The 18,940-nt window shown below is 35.4% G+C and overlaps 1 pseudogene across 1 annotated transcript in view; it reads right to left on the minus strand.

Moving 5' to 3' along the window:
- The window catches only part of LOC306754914 (troponin T, fast skeletal muscle isoforms-like), a 15,823-nt pseudogene extending 6,509 nt beyond the window's left edge, over positions 1-9,314 (minus strand). The window contains exons 1-8 of the transcript XR_013771845.1: positions 8,534-9,314; positions 4,358-4,375; positions 4,054-4,074; positions 2,869-2,887; positions 2,744-2,789; positions 531-647; positions 360-437; positions 30-143 (exon numbers count right to left, since the gene is read on the minus strand). The product of XR_013771845.1 is annotated as a troponin T, fast skeletal muscle isoforms-like (transcript). The remainder of the gene's footprint in view (positions 1-29; positions 144-359; positions 438-530; positions 648-2,743; positions 2,790-2,868; positions 2,888-4,053; positions 4,075-4,357; positions 4,376-8,533) is intronic.
- Between the last annotated feature and the right edge of the window lie 9,626 nt (positions 9,315-18,940).

Genomic DNA, 18,940 nt, shown 5'->3' on the forward strand with positions numbered 1-18,940 from the left:
AAAATAAATCCAAATAAAAGCCACATCACCCTCTGGAGGTGGCTGCTAAAGCCTGACCCCATGTTGGTCAGGGCTATCTTCTTCTTAGCGTCATCATCAGCCTTCCTCTGGGCATCTGCCTCCTCTTTTCGGATCCTCTCAGCCTGGTTGTCGACAAATAGTCATAGGAAGAGTAAATTCATATCTAAGACTTTGTTTTTGTTGACCTGCAGTTAACAAACATGAGATCTGGAAAACTAAGTGTTTCTGCACAGTAAAATAAAATAAAATGTCTTGTCATGATATCTAAAAGAGTTTAAATATTGTCTCATGCCCTTCATTAAACAAACAAAACCTCCATAAAGACAGGATCAGTTTACCTCCCTCCTCGCCTGTCGCTCTTTGTCTTTCTCAGCACGAATCCTTTGCTGCTCGGCTCGCTCAGCTCGACGCTTCTCCTGAAAATGCAAATGCATAAGCTGGATGCTGTAAACTAAACTATCAATACCACTCTGTAAATTAAATATCTCATCATTTAAATATGATCTCACAATTCTTTCTTTGAGAGCAATGAGTTCCTCTTCTTCCTTCTTCCTGCACTCAAAGTGAGCGTCGATCAGCGACTGAAGCTCAAACAGATCTTTGTTCTGACGTTTCTTCTGGATGTCCTGTAAGAGAAGAACATAAATCCTTATGCTTTAATAAAAACCTGCCGAGGGGCCAAAATCGACCAAAACCAACAAGGCTTAGCCACAACCAGCACATATTACAAATAAGGTTGCAAACTCTGGCTTTGACATTTACTGTGTTATTTGCTTAGTTTAGACTTTGGCTTAGTTTAGGTAATTACATGGGACAAAGAAATTATAATAAAAAAAACCCCCCAAAAAATATGGTTTTTGTGTTTGACGCAGAAGACAGATAGTTAGTTAGTTAGTTTATTTATTTTGAACAAATGAAAGAAAATAAGAAAAGAAAAATATACGTACATACCTATACATACATATGTATATACACATACGCATATACATACATATACATACTAATTAAGAAAATAATAATAATCACAAATATTAATATTAGTAACAACAATGATAATTCCTCATCAATTTGATAGTTAAAGAAATTTGTGAGATAAAAGGAGTTCGAAAAAGGAGTGGGAAGAAGTATACACTTATTTGGTATTCCCACCCTTTTCTACTCATCTAGTTTTCCATTCAGTCGCTGCACGTCACAACATACTTATTCAATTTACAATCTATGTTTACATTCACCTATTTACACTTACACACACATTTCCATATACCTCCATTCATTTAAACACATCCACACAGGTATACTACATACATACATGTATTTACATCCATATCTACAAAATATTACATAAATACCCATCTGCTTATAATATTTTTTATATCTTTTTAAAAAAAAAATTTTTTTTATTTTTAGATAGGCAAACGAATGGACATCTTAGTTAATCTCCTGCGTCGGTTAAATATATAATTTGGTCAGTTTTCAAAGGGCTTTGCAATGCGTCACTCGGTGCAGAAAACAGCGATATCATCAGAAATCACGGAGGCAGTGTTGACTTGTATAGAAGAAGGAGAGAAGAAGAAGAGCAACAGGAAGTAAATGATGCAGAAACCACCAAACAAAAAGTTTTATTAGTTTTATTCTTCTACTTCTTCTGGTGTTTTCAGATGGTTGTAAACAACTTTATTGCGGTTCATGACTGCTGGTGTCAAAACCCAGAAGTGAACTCTAAACTCAGCACTGCCCCCTTGTGGATTAACTGACTTCACAACTATTGTGACTTTTTTCGAACTCCTTTTATCTCGTGAATTTATTTAATTATCAAATTGATGAGGAATTATTAGTTATTACATTAATATTTGTGATTATTATTATTTTCTTAAATTAGTATGTGTATGTATGTATATACATGTGTGTATGTACATATGTACATATGTATGTATAGGTATTTACGTATATTTTTCTTTTCTTATTTTCTTTCAATTGTTCGAAATAAGTAAACTACCTAAATTGTGATGTAAAGGAAACATAAAAATATGGATGTGGCGACGTAGGACAGCATTTGAAATTGACTTCCCAATTTACGTTTATAAGGGAGCACAAATGGACCTTTTTACTAAGTCAAATGTGATGGGGAAATGTGTCCAAACTTTTGACTGCTTCTGTATATCCATCATAAAATGTTCAGTTTCTTAAATACAGCTTTACTTTAGAATAAATAAAGATGGAAAAAAGAGGAATGGGATCTGCATTAAAACAGGAGTAGGTTGCCAAAAAAAAGGAAATCAATAGTTCATATTTAATTCATTCATTCATTTTCCAAACCGCTTATTCCAATTCAGGGTTGCGGGGAAGCTGGAGCCTATCCCAGCTGGCTTTGGGTGACAGGCAGGGTACACCCTGGACAGCTCGCCAGTCCATTGCAGGGCCACACACAGAGAGACAAACAACCACACTCATGCTCACACTCACTCCTAGGGGCAATTATAGTGACCAATTAACCTATCATGCATGTCTTTGGATGGTGGGAGGAAGCTGGAGTACCCGGAGAGAACCCACGCATACATGGGGAGAACATGCAAACTCCACACAGAAAGGCCACTGACCAAACCAGCCAAGGATCAAACCAGCAACCTTCTTGCTGTGAGGCCACAGTGCTAACCACTGCGCCACCATGCAGCCTTCATATTTAATGCTTTTGATTTTTAAAGAAGAAAATATGTCAGCTTACATCAAAGTCCACTTTCTCTCCATCTGGGATCTTTGGAGCACTCGGTCTATCAAAAGAAATAATAAATGTTAGATAAATGTGGCCTCAACAAAAATCCCCAGCTGTGAAAGTTTGTATGTACTCACTTGAACTTTGGCTTCTCCTCTGGTTAACATTAAAAAATAACAAAAGAAAAGAAAAGATTGAGCGGTTAGAAAAACAGAAGTGAAGGAAGTGGAAAGATTTGCTGGTTAATTGGGGAGAAGATCCATGTGGACAAGCTGAGTTACATCTGAGGGCTGCAGGTTGTTTCACACCTCCAGTAGATTCATTGTAATGCCAGAGTGAGTTTTCATTTTAGCAATTATTTCCACCGACAGTGACATAATAATGGTGCATTAGCGCCTGTCAAAGTAAACACAGCAAAACTGGTTGAGGTTGGGTTGAAGAGAAAACATGAAAAGTGCGATGAAAACATTTTATTAAACATTTTAAATTTGGGGTAAATACATTGTCTTCATGCCAAGAGGGAGAAATTAACGAGACTAAAGTTACTCTCAGGAAGCTACATTTAGCAGCATATCAACCTAGCTGCTAAGCTAATCCTCTACTAGGAATATTGAGGACGTATTTGACTCGTGTATCGAGAAATAACGAAAAACACTTAAAAGTTTTACAACTGAATTGTGATACAGACTTCCAGGGTGTGTCGGTTTTTTCTTTATACAAAGAAATATCTGCTCTTCTAGCACTTTAAGCTAATCCAAACTAAGCTAGCTGGTTTTAGCTATGACTTTTAGTCTACAGCTCGGGAAAAACACCAACAAAAACTGTTGTACCTTTACCAGATTATGACTTATAAAATGTTGTATCTTTTAAACCATTCCACATTCATCCAGTTCAAACAGTTTTACTGTGTATTTTCTTCAAAGGTTCATACACAGGTATGAGGCCAGAGTATTATGTTACCTTATTTTATTTAACACTGTTAATTCTCTGTGAATTAGTGTGTAAATCAAATCAAACTAGTATATTCAGAGATATTTAAAGTACTAATCAGGATCAGTATTCAGTCATTTAAATGATCAGATATAACTATTTGAGTTAAACTTTCGGAGCATACAGTACATCAACGCACACTTTTCACAACAGGGGACTTTGTATTGTAATAGCTGTTAATAGTTTTTGTGATAAAGACACAGCTGGGATTGGGAAGTGTGCGATTAGATTTTTATTTTATGGGACCCTCACGCTAAAGGTAAAAGAAACAGACAACACGGGGAAGGAACAGCAGGCAAAGCAACAGCGACCCAGCAGGTAATACAAACTACCATCTTGATCTCCATCCTCCCCTGGCAGGACACATTCATGCAAAAAAGAGAAGAAGCAAAGATGAGCAGTGGGGCCTGCAACATCAGCTCGGCATTTATGAATCCTTCGCCCTGTTCCTCCGGGTCAACCCAGTCGTCTGACCCAGAGACTGAAGCCACCTGATTAATTCTGCTTTTCTCTCAAGAAAAAAATCATTGATGGAAACATTTTTCATTTGGAAAAACTGTAAAAGGATCCCTTACTGGTCGGAAACTAGTTAACAGATTCAACCAGAAGAACAGAGAAGAATTCAGATCAACATACCTTCCTCTTCATAGGCCTCTGCATGCAGCAAGCGTCCAAAGCAAGAACAGAACAGATATCATTAGTGTTCGGACTGAGCAGCCTGTTCCTGCCTTTTCTTTCATGATGCATAGCTTTCGAAGCACATTTACCAGGTTGGGGTGTTCATAGGCAGCCACTGCACAAGTCCCATGTCATGGCATGCATTTATCTTGCATTAAAACTTCAGGCAATGCTTTACTTTTGTATTATCAAAGTTTTATAATAAAGGGTTACTGTGTCTGACTGCACACTAATAAAGACAAAAGTTACCTGAGGATGTTTTATCAAGCACAGGGAGAGTAACTTCAACTCTTGTAGACCGTTTTCCTAATTTATGCATTCATCACTCATGCTTGTAACTACCAACGTCTATTTGCATTGTATTTTCTTATTGAGCACAGATAATTTTTTAGATTACAGCTAAATGGCTTTCATAGAAGTCAATTTGAAGAAGCTGAAGAAAAGAGAATTATTGTAAATTGCCAAAGGCTCCTCTAACCTGCCCAAGAAACCCTCTGAAACATCTTAAATTGTAATTTTGTCAGCTAAATCAGCCCACCTCCAAGGCTCTGGGCTCAAGCCTCAGAGGTGGATGTCAGACACCCACAGTTCCCACCATTAAGTAGCTTCAGCCATTTTTAATATCAACAGACTTAAAGCCTGTTTATATACTTATTTAATACGTATTTGCTTGTTGTGTCCCACTCATGGAACATCTGGTACAAAACAGCTGATGGTTGTACAGAAAGAAAAATGGCCCATTTAAGCCCATACACAGGGACAGACTGGAAATCTGGCATACTGGCCACTTTCCTGTTAGCCTGATGCATTTCTAGGACCAACAGTGTGTTTATTGGTCTCACTGGTTTACAAGCACTTCATTTTAAAACATATCCCCAGTTCTCTCTTATTTGATTGGAACAGCTGAACACAGAAATTCTCTGGCATCGATCAAATTTCCAATTCAAGACAAGTTTACACGGACATCCCAGCTTTCTGGCCTTCTTTGGTAGTTATGAGCATGCATGAGTGATAAATAGTCTATTATCTCCATCATGGATCACAACATTTGATATTATGAATATATTATTAGATTGAGGCATCCTACTACTCTTTTAGGAGTTTGACACCAAAACAAACTTTGCTCTCGATAAATTAGTCCCTTCTTTGGTTGTTCACTCTCTTTTTGATAGATTGACACACCTTTTTTGTTATTTTGTGTTTCTCATTTGGGGATACCAGGAAATACTGGTATCCCCAGATGGCACTAAGGCGCTCTATTTCTAACACTTCCAGGAATTAATTTCTTTATTTGTTCATACCTTAACATAAATTGTCACTGGGAGCACAATCATTCTTTACCTATTTAGAAAATCAAAAGCCTCATAAAGAGTAAACCAAATTTGGTGTTCCATGTAAATGCAATCCATTGGTGTTACTTGTATTCATGTGAGCTCAAATTTGCCTCATTAGTTTAAAACGAAGCTGTGTTTAACCTAGCGCATTGTGGACCAGCTGTTGGGGAAAAAGGATTCCTGGAGTATACTTTTTTTTTTTTTTTTTTTTTTTTTTTTTGGCTGTATCAATTATTGAAATGGATTGAGATTACTTTGGAGTTCCTTGTGAAGTCATAAAAAAAATCAAAGCAGGCAATGAATTTTACAAAAAAAAAAAAAAAAAAAAATATATATAGAAAAGAAACGTTGAAAAACGTGGCTCATGAACCTTTCATTTGGATCAAAAAGTGTCAATGCAATGCTAAAGTTAGCATGCTTGTACAGTAGTTGACAGGTATTCCTACAACAATTTTTTTTTTTTTTTTTTAATATGTGATAATTTGTGCCTTGAAATGGCTCAACTTTGTAAAGGTATCTAGTTCATAGACTTGCATCCGTACTGTGAAAACAGTTATATATATATTTAGCCTATACATCTTCCCAACATGAGCCAGTTTGGTTTGTTAGATGGAGTGCTAAAATTACATAATTTATTACAAACAATACAGCTTGTCTACATTAAATGTCATTTTAACAATGAAGGCGAATTATTTGGGTATCTTAAGTGAGTAAAACTAAATAAGAAGGACTAAAAATCAGAAAATTCTTCCAGACAAAACTAAACTGTTGTTGTTGAAGCAATAATGCTGAAGCATTAGTTAAACAAATGCACACATAAGCGTGGGACTTCTGCAGAGACTCTATCCGAAACATTGATCTTAAATGCTTCTAAACAAAATCAAACATTTCCATGTAGTCAGGATGACTGTTTTGAATCACAACACCCCAATGTAAATGCTTTGAGCAATGTGCCAATGCCACTCTTTATCTACACACAGAGAAATACTAAACATGGACTGAAGGGAGGTGAAAAAATGGCTTTTACATGACACAAAATTACCCATCATCCTTTCTGCTATGGCCTTGAACAGTGTCACATGAGTTTGCCAAAATGCAAAAATGGTCATTGACAATAAAATGAGCCATTAAAATACATAGAAGGCCATGGATGAGACGGGGCAACTGACTCATGTAAAGGCAGCTGAATTTCTTCTTCTCCCTTGGAAACATTTATATGCATAGCTCATATTCAAAACACACACTGACAGTGAGGAAAAGTGCTGGAAACATGACAAATAATGTATCAAACTGAATGAAATATGGATTAATTTTAACCAACATCATCATTTTGGTATGCTTTATTGTATTAAAACACTAAATTCACATTTGAACTTCCTCATAATGAGTAAATATCACTCTGATATGAAATGATGAATGTGTACCTGTATATTCATGTTAAGAACTCTGGAGATGCAGCTAACATTAAAATGTTGCTATAAGATGTAGCTAGCTACTGTGTGGCTTTAGCGCGTCTAGTTTATCCTAAATTCTGTATATTTTAAATTCTTTACTACTTTAAGAAATCTTACAAATTCTGTATGAAGTCAGCAGACGCGTTTTGGTCAAACTGGGCAGTTATGAAGAGGAAGTAACTCTAGTGGAAAGGGCTAACGGCTGCTAAGCTAACGTGGAGCTAACTACGGCACTGCAAAAACGTCAAACCTAACAAGACAAAAGTCTCGACTCTCCAGTTTTATTGTTTTAGTTTAATTTAGCAGACTTCTCTTTTGATTCAGGCTTGAAACTGTAAAAGTATTAGCATAGTAAAGTATAGCATGAGCACGATCAGAGTTTCTGCTTGTTTGCTATCATCACAATTTTATCATCACAAATGATAACTACAAAATCTAAATAAATATATTAAATAAGATGTGTTCTGCAAGAGTCATTAATCATAATTAAATGCTAAATGGCAGATAGAACTGGTCCCAGATTTTTGTAGTAGTTATGAAAGGAGAAATGAGACATAGTGGAGGGGGTTTGATAGCTTAGTGGTTCCAGAAGTGGGCTTGAGTAGGAAGTGCTGAACCATTCTAAGACCCTCAGAGAGGTCTTTAATGACCCCAAACATGGCAACTCATTGCTCTCTTGTAAATCTAAATGTAGGTAAAATGCAGGGTCTCATTTCCCAAGTGGGATTAATAATGTAAAAATTATTATTATTATAAAATAAATAAAAAATAGCATTACTCCTGAAAAACAATTGTAACAGTAGAACCCCAATTTTTTTTTTTTAAAAAAGAGAGATTGTGTAAAAAGTAAATAAAAGCAGAATTCAGTTATTTCCAAATCTCATGAAACCAAATTTTATTTCCAGTAAAACATTAAAACCATATAAATCTTAGACATTTTATTCTAACATTATGGAAGTTGGGGTTGTAAATTGGTGACATGGTGAATCTGAAAATAGCTGCTTGGAAAAAAAAAAAATACAACAATGTATAAAATGCACACAGTAGAGAAATAAATGGGAAAAAAATCTGAGCATTTTTAAAATGAATTTTTTGTAATATTACCTTCTGAAGGTTGGTAGAAAAACCTGAAAGTTTATAAATGAGGGTTTGTAGTGATTTCTTTACAGCAGTGAAAACTCAAACCATACTTTACTATTTTTGACGGCTGAAAAAGACGTTGATCTGTCAGGTTGGAACGTGTTTTGCAGCGTGTTGATACGGACATACAGGACTGGACTGTCCTAAGGAATAAAGTGTTGGATGTCCTGCAGGAGAAGAGTGAGGGGACTGCCCATGCCACGTACCTTCCTCCTCATGAACCACCTGCTGCACCACTTCTGGCTCTGGTTCTGGTTCTGGTTCTGGTTCAGGCTCTACCTCTGGCTCTGCTTCTACCTGGGCCTCCGCCTCAGGGGCTACTTCTACTTCTACTACCTCCTCCTGGGCTACGGGCACGCAGCATGCACCAAACCGCAGGGTGGAGGGTGTCGACGAAGGCCGTTAATGAAGACCATAGACATGACAGAGCCATTAGAAACCAAAAGTGAAAGATTACTTTAGTTAAAGAGAGGATGGATGGATGGAAGGATGTGCGTAGAACAGTGCTGCTGGAGAACAGAAAAAGAAACAGATGATGATGATGATAACAGAAAGTCATTAGACTTCTTACACACACGCCAAATTAAACTAAAGATGTGTGAAACTGCAGAGAGATGACGTGGTCGTCAGGTCTTGCATTGAGTTTTGAAGAACTAGGACCTGAGTTTTCAGCTTTCAAGCAATGGAGGATCATTTAAATCTTATATTAACTGAAGCAACTGAACTAAAAGTGCAATTAACATAAAATCTAGACACAGTGAGAGAAAATAAGAAAAAGGGAAACATTTAAAAAACTAAATATTAAATTTTAGGGCCATAGATATACTTGAAACTAACCTGTTTTCTACAAATACTTTATCATTGCTACATCAGTGATAATTCATGTCTAAATGAAATTAAAAAATAAATAACCAATGAAATAGAAGATTTCAAAAACAAAACGTGCAGCAAAAATAAGTCAATGTAAATAATGATATAGAATATTAGAATAGCAATTTGTTTAATTTTAAGAGACTACAATTTACATTTTACTCTTAATTGAAGTCTTCAAAGCTTTGTTGTCACAGGTAAAACCTAGAAGTTTTTTTTTATTTTCCCCATGTTTACAAGAAGCTTTTCTGTAATTTATTGTGCTGCTTACTCATATGACTGATTTAATGACATTATCTAATATTGTATTTCAATCTAAAATAAAAAACTATATTCCAATTGCAAATGTAGAAAATGTGATACCCAGATGGGCTTATGTTTTATATTTTTGTTTTTATTGGAGGTAAAAGCTAAAAAAAACCAAAAAAACACATCATCTACTTGCTAGCGGATGTTAGCTTTCTAATTAGCACGAAATTGGTACCAGTGTCACTGAAATCTGTCTCTTTTAGTACAGATTTTTATAGACAAATATAACTTTCCTTTTCCCTTTGCCTTTGTCTGTTTGACAAGGTTCAAATTCAGATTGACCCCAAGCGTTTTCCACATCAGCAGTTTAAAGTGGTCTGGTGTGTCCATCAGGTCAATGACATCAACACTGATCATGTAAACAATTCACATGGCAAGAAAATAAATGTGGACGGCCAAAAGGCTCCGTCACATCTTTTCCTTCGTCATGCGAGTCAAACATCACTCAGAAAAGTTCACCCTTAACTTGGAAGTCTTTGACAGCTGGAAGTTAGTTTATGAAACGTCTGTAACTAAATATTTTATGTCTTTCTGTCCCACTTGAGTCATTAAGACAGATAAAATAAAGCACAACCGCACAAAACATTTATAGTTACTGCAAATGTGAGACTTTTAAAAGTATAATAATCTATTTAGTATCGATTACCTGTTAAATACAGGTATTATTATGCAACAATAGGCCAATTTTGCATCTATTAAATCTTGCTGAGGTTCTAATGATGTCAGCTGATGTTAAATTGTTGCGTACAAGAATCGTTCCATGTCAAACGCTTCAAGATCAGGGTGAAACAAGGCAGCTGACCTATTAGTGCAGCAGAAAAAAGGTCTAAAATGTCGAGTTTACTCAGCAGTCTTTACCTTCCTCATCTTCATTTAGGCAAAAAGGAAAATGGTTGGACAACACAAACGAAATCATCATTTAATCTACACAGTAAAAAATGACTATTGCTGACATTTTCTATTCAGGCTCTGCAGAAAAGATGAACAAACATTCAGCTGGGTGTCACTTACCCTCATATCTGAAATTTAAAACACAAGACATTTGACAGTCAGTTAAACAGGAAAGTAGATTTTCTAATTATTATTCTAATTATTTCTAATTATAAATACTGATCAAACATCAGGAAATAAAATGAGAATAACTTACACTTCCTCAGTGTCAGACATGGTGGCAGCAGACTTCACTCCTAAAGAAAAACACAGAGACTATGTAGAAATAATACAAACTTACATCCTCAGACAAGTGTTCTCCCAAAAATCTCCTCAGTGTTTATTTATAAAACTTAAAAATGATCTCAGTTATCTCAAATTTGTTGGAAAGATTTTAGCTCAAAGCTTTTAGCTACAAGACATGAGGCTTTTAAATTCCTATCTCCACATTAATAGGTTGTTTTTTTTTTTTGTTTTTTTTTTTAACAGATATTTACATTAAAACCTTTTTATTGCAGTGATATTTGTGGGAACATTACAAAAAAATTACAATGAATCATCTTCAACAACACAACATGCTTTAAAAAATTCGAACAAATGTCTTCTTTGACCTTATGAAGCCCAGCGCGACATATTACATAAACAGTTTCTGAGACATTTCACATCACTGTATGGTAAAAACTTGATCAAAATACTGTTAACCACATTTGATACTTGTCTTTCACCATTTCAGAGAAACCAAGAAGCAGCAGACTACATTATTATTATACATTCTTACTTTTCATATGGTAATAAAGAGTAAACGTCCCCCCAAACAATGGTTAATGTTTGGTTAAATTTGTCAAACAAAAACTTCATCTCTAAAGAAAAAAGACATTTCTTACTATTTTTATATGCATCTCTCTTTAAAGGGTTTAAACATGCTTGTTATATTTACAAAATAATCATAATATATATATATATATATATATATATATATATATATATATATATATATATATATTTTTTTTTTTTTTTTTTTTTTTTTTTTTTAACTTAACACTAACTCAGCTGTGTATTTATTTGTGATTTAGTTGATATTTTCTGTTTGACTTTTTATATCATCAAGGAAATGAAAACTGAACATAATTTAAATGGTCTTTAAGGGGTTAGAGGCTTGTGTAAAACGACATCAAACAATTTAATTCCAGTCAGGTGTGTTGCAGCAGGGAAACATCTAAAACATGCGGCTTGTGATCCCTAATCTCGCCTCTCAAACTGGCAAAGTTCACATGTAAAAATATAAAGTTTTCATTTTGCAACAGCTTTATTTTCCTCTGGCAACATCAATATTTAAGATTTTTGAACAAAAGCTAAAAATCTAAATTTAGGAATAAATACGAGCTTTAGCGGTGTTGATAGGCTAGCTTGTTTGCTTATTTGTCAGTTATTTTGTTTATCCTTGGATTTCTATTTTCACTTTCTATTCTCTAATTAAATCTTGACTCATATAGTTTTACAGTATATAACTAAATTTATTGTTGTCATTTATGGTTTACAATAGTTTCACGAAAGCAACATGTAATTACACGGCCTAAAAAGTTCTGTTATGTACACCAAACAGTTTCTAACCCGAAGTGAATATCCTGAATGACTTAAAGAATCTCAAGCGTGTTTGTTTTGTGTCAAAGTGCAGTAAACTGACAGTCTGGGAAAAGTGTCTGTTGGATGCGACTGCAGCCACTTATAAGGCAATAAATCTGCAGCAGCATCTGTCCTCTGAAGCATTTTCACAGCTTGTCCAGGAATGTTTACTCAGCTGGTCCTGAGGTGTAATCTGCTTCGCGGGTTTGTTTTGACATGTGAAAATCCGGTCCGGAATCAAAGCACATTGCGAGTCATCTATACTCGTCCACTGCCAGCCGTGGTTATCATGAAAGATATTTAGAGCTTCTTTCCCACAAACTCTGCGTTGTTATCTTTGATTTTACATTTTAGGACAAAATTTATCACCTGCTGACCACACTTTTCCATTTGGGACGTTATAATTCATGTTGGTTGTAAAGAACACAAAAAGATTTACAGAGAATCTGATTTTTTATATATATTATTTTAGCTTAAATGTGCACTGACAAAATATAGAATTTTTCTGAATTTACTAAATTTTTGGTACAATTGTTTTCTTTTTACTTTCGCTTTTACAAAAGAAATGCTGTAAACATTTCTTAAGAGTTTTAGTCTTGAAATTAAGCTTCCTGATTTTTATGTGATGCTCTGTTGGATGTTCAAAGCTACACTTTTTTCTTTTCCCCCTCATACATAACTAGATAAAAAAAAAAACACCAGACAAGTGAGTAAAAAGTGAAAAAAGAAATGAACAAAAAGTGAATTTATGAAACAAAACAAAGCTTTTTTTCATGTCTTCACCAAACAGAAACAGCTTTTCCATTTCCCCTAGAATTGTGCAAAACCAAAATATAATAAAAAATGTGATGGAAGCACTTAAAAAAACTCAAATAACGCTGAAATGTTTTCACGCTCTCATAAGATGGTTTTTCTGACGCCTCAGTACAGAAGAATATTGCTAAATTGTTGTGGAAACACCTTTTTCTAATCAACGCTTGATCCATTTTAAATGAAGATGACTTGCTCCAGCAGCGACAGCGGTACTGCCAACGGGAACAGATGCTATAAAATGTTAAATGTTTCGTATCTCCATCATCCTCAAAGTCTCAGAATGAAATCTTATGAGAATTGATTGGCTTTTAATGGAAACACCTCCAAATGGCAACTGAACTGATTATTTTGTGAAAAACTGTGATGGAGATGCAGCGAATGGATGCTTTGTTTTACAAACTTAGAACTTCACCTAGTAGCATCTAAATCCAGACGTTTGTAATTCAGTTTCCACTTCTTGGTTTTTCAGTAAATTAATTTTTTTTCAGGAAAACAAAAGTAAAGAAATATTTTTGGTGCAAATTAAAGCTGATTTATCATTTAAAAAATCAATTAAAATATGTTTATTAACATTATTAAATAAGAGAACAGCTGAGAATGACTAAACAAAACTTTATAAATAAATTGTTGAATCCTTTAATCTTTGTGTCAGTTTTGTCTGCTTGTAAACTTCCCATAATTAAAGGAGTATTTCTCTGCAACCACAAGATTTATTTGAATTCTTTTGGAGTCACAGTAAAGGTAATTTATGTTAGATTTGTTAAAATATGTAAATATGAGCATGTTTGTTCCTGAGGAAGAATGGCAGAAGATGACAAACAATCATGCAGCTGCAGCTCTAAACCTCAATCAGTTTCTCTTTCTAGCTGCTCTACGTTTCATTTAGCAAAATAAAAGCAGTATTTGTAACATTTCTACAAAGCATGATGGCGTTGGTTCCTGCAGAATCTCATCCCGTGAGCTTCCTCTATGAGGAGGATGAGGATAGAAACTTTTTGTGTTTGGAAGACGTCTTTACTTTAGATGAACCGGTCATGTGACCCTTACGTCATGCAACACGTGTGAAAAACCACCTCATGACAGCGTAAAGTATTTTCTCTAGTTTAGGTGTTTCCCTTTACCAGTTTTTACAGTGATATTTAGGTTTGACACAGTTCTGATGGAAACACAGCTGATGTGTTGCTTTCAAGCTGGTAAGATTCATGTATTTAAATTAATTTCACTGCGAGTGTAAACTCCTGAATCTTGCTTTGTTTCATCTGGATTCGTCAGCGCCGTTGACCGTTGTCGTAAACACCCACTTCGCTTTAATGATTAAGATAAAGAGAAAACCCTAAAATTAGCCTCAGTGGGAATAAATACAGTAAAGCATTGCTTAGTCCCAGCCTGACTGTTACTGAGTCTACCAAAGGGGGGAGCTCTGTTTCAGGATTTCTTCTCACTGTATATTCTATATTCATCTATATCACTATATCATATTTGACATATAAAAAGCATCTTTGGATGACTCCTTCGCACTTAATGGTGAGCACAGCTGCAGAGGACTCGGAGGATTAGTTTTGGATCATATTTCTACCCATCAGCTGAGGAACTGCGTTCAAATAGCTGCTTTAATCCCTCTGCTTGGTCCAGCGGGAGGATCTTCTGCACCCAAACAGCCAATCACCACCAGCTTCCATCGTTCGGGTTCATGCACACAGCGGTCTAACCTCTGTGTGCGCAGCATTCACTCAGTACATACCGACACTTCATCACGCTGTATATTTAGTGAGTGGTCAATTCGCGTCTTCTGTAATGACACCTAATGTCCCGTTTTTCTGAAACTAAGGTTTGATGTTGCAGCTTAACGGACTGATAAGTCTAAGGGATCCAAAACAAGCTTTATTCACATTTTACATTTACTCATTAAGTAGATGCTTTCACCCAGAGGGATTTAAAAGACAGAAAACACAACTAAAAATGGTTTTAATACAGAAATATCACTTCAGTCTGGTTTTATGGACATGTGGGAAAATAAAGGACCATCTCCTGATGAATAACCAGATGCTCACGTTGTAATTCACAGCAGCCACAAGGAAACTTTACAAAACCAGATTATGTAGGAAAAAGCTAAAACATATTCTGCAAACTTCAAGCTAAAGTGCCAATCTATCAAAAAATAAAGTGGATTCAAGGTGTAAGACCAAATATATATATATATATATATATATATATATATATATATATATATATCCTCTGTGCTTTTAATAACTGCCCACCGGGGAGCATCTACATCATATTGTCGGCAGAGGATGCATGTCGACAACCGCTGCCACTCCTCAGTGCCTCTCAGACTGATTTATCACACCAAAACCACAGCTTTCACAAAGGTTTTAGTGACATTTAGCTTTATGAAAATTAATCTATAATTGAGGAACTGTCAGAACACAATAAAGTTATTTTTCTGAGCTACAGAAACTTCTGCAGCAGAACAAACATGATATTAAAATTACGTCTAGAATGAAAATGTTTGTTGTTCTAATAGTTTCTTTTTCCAAACCTGGAAGTTTTTCCTGCTTCAGCTGACTAAAACAAGGTCTAAGGTGAGTAAAACATAAAAAACAAAGAGTGTAAAAGAGCCATGCTCGGTGTGTCGGGCGGTTTCAGGGATGCTGGCTGGCTTTGAGCGACTAACCTTGGCGAGGAAGAGAAGCTCCTTCCGCGACGAAGATGAAGGTCTGTGAGACTCTTCAGACTCAGCTGAGAGAATAAGTCCTTATGTTATAGTGATACTTGAGATCATCAGGCCCTTATTGGCTGTGGGATGAGAGTGGAGTGTGTGTAGTGTATATTTTTATGTGTGGAAAAGGTGGGGAGTACAGCCGTGACCCTGGAGGAGGAGATGGGTGGAATACTGTGGATGGAGGAGGAGGGCTCGGGTTTTGGAAAGGAGCAGCTGAGAAGCTTCTGTTGCTAAATTTACAGCGATAGAAGGTTGAGAGCGGGCTTACACATCAGCTTGGCATCCAGACAATGGAGGGAAAGTGTGTGTGTGTGTGTGTGTGTGTGTTTGTTAGCCAGCTTATCAACCAGCATCCATTGATCTCACTCAGTCAGTGCGGATTAAAAACAGAATGAGGATAAAAAACGGTATTTTCTAATGAAACAGCATAGTAATATGCAGAGTAATACTTAGTATAATCACAATGCATGTTTTCCTTTACAGTGTGTCGTTGTACACCATGTTCTCAGAAGAGGAGGCCCCCAGCTTTGTATTTTTACCCCGACGCAAACCTTTTGGCTCGTCATTTTAATGGCATAAAGAGATGCTGAAAGCCAGAAAATGCATAGAAATGACCAAATTTAATGTAAAATGACTTATTTATATGGAAATCCATTTAATGTTTAGAAAAGTGTGATTTGAATTATTACTAAAATCATTTTTATGATTGAAGACATTGTATGTAAAATGGTACAATTCTCTGTTAGCTATTTTATAGGACTGTGACTTTTGTCCCAATTTGATCCCGATTTGTTTGGGCGCCGATTCAATTTAAATTGTGATTCTCACAATTCTGATTTTTGTAGAAAAAAAATGTAAAGAAATTTTTTTTCCTTGTTATTTTTCTTGATTTCAATTAGAAAAAAACAACGCAGTATCCAGACCATCATTCTGCTGCTGTAACGCCCAAGAAGACAAATAAAAAGATTAAAAAAAATAATAAAAATGACCAAAAATTTTGTAATGGATTATTATTTTTTTATTTGAAAAAAATTATTAAAAAAAGAAAAAAAAAAAAGAAAAAAATCGATTTTAAAATTGTGAAGCAAAAAAATCCTGATTTTAATTTTTTTAATTCTTTATTATTATTTTCCCACTCCTAATATTTTACCTGTGATGTGATTGTCTGGGGAACTGAAATGCTCGCTCAGTGTGTTTTCAACGTTAAGTATTTTCACGTACAGAGCTCTCAGGTGTCGCAGTCAATGCATGAGACATTTCACACTTTCACACACTCTCACGCCACACATTCACTTTCACACACACTGCACAACAACTTCACAACTGATGATACTGCCGCCTAAAAAAAAGGGAAGATCGGCTTGTCGTTGTTGTTGGTTTAGAAGTTTTGTCACCAAACTTTACTTTTCATAAACTTTTTCTAAAACTGTGGCTAGAAACAAATACACACACCCCTACGACTGTCCTTTGAGTGTGACTAAACATAAAAACAAAATTCTAAAAGAAATGCTCTCAACTTTATGAATAAAGATTACGTCAGGCTTTTTACGTGTTCAGGAAGGCAGCACGGAGCTGTCTGGATAGTTATGTTTCATATGCAAGTGTTAATTTCCAGTTGTCCAGAGCAGCATCATGCAGGTTGTCTCCACGCTCCAACGCACCTGACTGATTTAATGAACAGGTTGATAAGAAGCTGTTGGATCCACTTGAGTTGAATCAGGTGTGTTGTGGCAGGGAAACGAGAAAAACCTCCCAGAGACACTCGAGGACTGGAGTTTGACACCCCTGCTTTAGGTGAACAACTGAACACAGAACCAAATCAATCATATAAAGAAAATAAAAGCCAAATTCTGAACATTATGAGACTTCACATATATTAAAGTCTCAAGTTTTTCCTCACACACTTGTAATTTATGCCTTTCTTTTCTATTCTACTGATTGTTTTAAATCTTCCTTCTTTACGTCCTCGTCTTTACTCCTGAACTGACCACATGGTGTGTCCATCAAATTAAAGTCCCGCCGCTGAAGCGTTAGTAAACTGTCATACGTTTAGCCGCATGCGACAACTGAAGCACCTTTAAAAGAAAATTGGACTTTCTATTCATCAAGAAATGTACTTCAAACATGTTCTGCTCTACAAAGACGGTATCTTACAAAGCAAAAAGGACTACGACTCTTCCACTGATCTGCTCCCAAACTCTGGAACGCCAGAGATCCACTCGATCTCCAGAACATCACATCCCTTGCTGCTTTTAAAGCTCATCTCAAGAGTCAGCTGTTTAAACTTGCTTACAGTCTTTCACCATCATTTGTCCACCATTTTATTTGCTGCTTTTAACTGAGCGAATTTAATTTGGTTGTTTCATTGTTTGTTCTTATTGCATCAGTTAGTAAGCAGCCTTCGGTTTCTTGAAAGGCGCTAAAATAAAATGTATTATTATCATTAATAATATAAAAATAAAATGTATTATTATCATTAATAATATAAAAATCAAATGTATTATTATCATTAATAATATAAAAATAATAATATCATTATTATTATTATCATTATCATTATTATTATTATTATAATTATTATTATCATTATCATTATTATTAGTAGTAGTAGTAGTGGTAGTAGCAGTAGTAGTAGTATGCATGTGCATTAAGCAAAGATATACTATAATAAAGTGATAGAACGCCGACTCATTCATAAACAACACATAATAAAAGCTTTGACTCAATAAATACATACATATCTAAGCAAACATAAGAGAAGCAAGTATAAAGCAAGACAGAAGGCAGAGTAAAGATTTGAAGAACCTTCAGCTGAACTTTGCGAAGTTTTTGCATTTTCAGCTAAAAAAAGAAAAATTTTATTTTGCATTTCCTTTTGTTTAGCTTGAACAATGGTGTCCCTTTGCTGTTGGGATATAAAGTTGTACTTATCGATCGATCCAAGAGATCCTATATTAGCTGGTTAAAGGTCTAATGCCACTACTAGTCCTTAATCCCCTAAAGTGGAATGTCTGAAAGTCAGAGTGGAGCTGAGACACAGTAGATAATAAGGTATAATGTGAGCAGTAGATATATTGTATACTGGTAAATAATATTGTAGCACAAGCTGTGTTACCATTAGACCTAGAATTGTGCAAAAACTAAATATTGCCCTGGTCTATTGCCCAACCCCGACCACCCCCATCCCAAGTGCCTCCCAGGAGGAGGAGACGTAGGAAGAAATAGTACTGCAGCAATTTGTGTGTTTGTGTGTGTGTGTGTGTGTGTGTGTGTGTGTGTGTGTGTGTGTGTGTATACTGTGATTTTGGCAGCTTAGACAAATTTTTCCTTCACACTTTAAAAGGTG

Source organism: Telmatherina bonti, assembly GCF_933228915.1.
Source record: "Telmatherina bonti genome assembly, chromosome: 1".
NCBI lineage: Eukaryota > Metazoa > Chordata > Actinopteri > Atheriniformes > Telmatherinidae > Telmatherina > Telmatherina bonti.